Source organism: Caenorhabditis briggsae (genome assembly GCF_000004555.2).
Source record: "Caenorhabditis briggsae complete genome, chrII, whole genome shotgun sequence".
NCBI lineage: Eukaryota > Metazoa > Nematoda > Chromadorea > Rhabditida > Rhabditidae > Caenorhabditis > Caenorhabditis briggsae.
The window spans coordinates 11,492,286-11,493,364 of NC_013486.2; positions in this window are offsets into that span (position 1 = coordinate 11,492,286).

Consider the following 1,079-nt stretch of genomic DNA (forward strand, 5'->3'; position numbering starts at 1 on the left):
TGAAAACAAAAAGATTGTCGTCAAATTTTTGTGAAACGCTCGTATTGTTATCCCAATGTATAATCCATTTAACAAATAAATTATGGTAAAAATATAAAGAAAAAGTTCAGCAAACTCGAATAAAATCCATGGAAAAGTTATTATATCAAAATCATGTAAAATATAAATTGGGTACAAAATTGTTAAATTTTGAAATTTACTAATATTGTTTTTTACAAGAAACATCATAACTGGGATATAACACAGAAAGACGTGTAGAATAAAAGCTTTCCAATGTTATTGAGTCTGAAAAAAAAACTGATTTCAATTTTCAGCTGTTCGGTTTGTGGAAATATGACGAAGGCTAGAAAAAATTTTTTTTGGTTTTTGGATTGGGGAAAAGTTGAGAACATTTGTGATTCTGATATTAGGATCAACTTGTCCAGTAAAAAATTAGGAATCATAAATCAGAAAAAATGCAATTTGATTGGCGTCTGGGGGTGGGTTTTCATAAATCATTTTTGTGTTTTGAAATAATTGCGGTATATTAACCGAATCATTTGTAGGAGTTCTGATTTCTGTATAGTAGTTTTGATTTCGGTATCGTCAACTATTCCAAAATAGAATGAGTAAATCCTTTTTCTATTCAATAAACTACAGAGTCGATTGTTTTCCCACAATTAACCTAATATTCAGGTCTCAGGTAATTCTCAGGGAGTTACGCGGCATTGAATTTGATGGATGCGCACTTTTTAGGAGCCGCTTTCATTTTCCACTTCGAGCACCAATTCTCCAATTCAATTAAATCTGCATCAATCAATCTGTCATTCGTATCATAAATTTTCAAGTCATCTGCAAACAGTAGATAGTCACTTTGAAATTTGTCACCAATACAATTAATATATAACAAGAAGAGGGTAGGCCCAAGAACAGAGCCCTGCGGGACTCCGGACAATACGCGCCTCTCCTTCGATAGTATATCATTGATTTTGACTTGAAATTTTCTGTCCGTGACAAATGAATGAAGCCAATTTCTTAGTTTGGGAGATATCCCAAAGCTTTCCAACTTATGAATCAATTTGTTTATCGGCACTGTATCG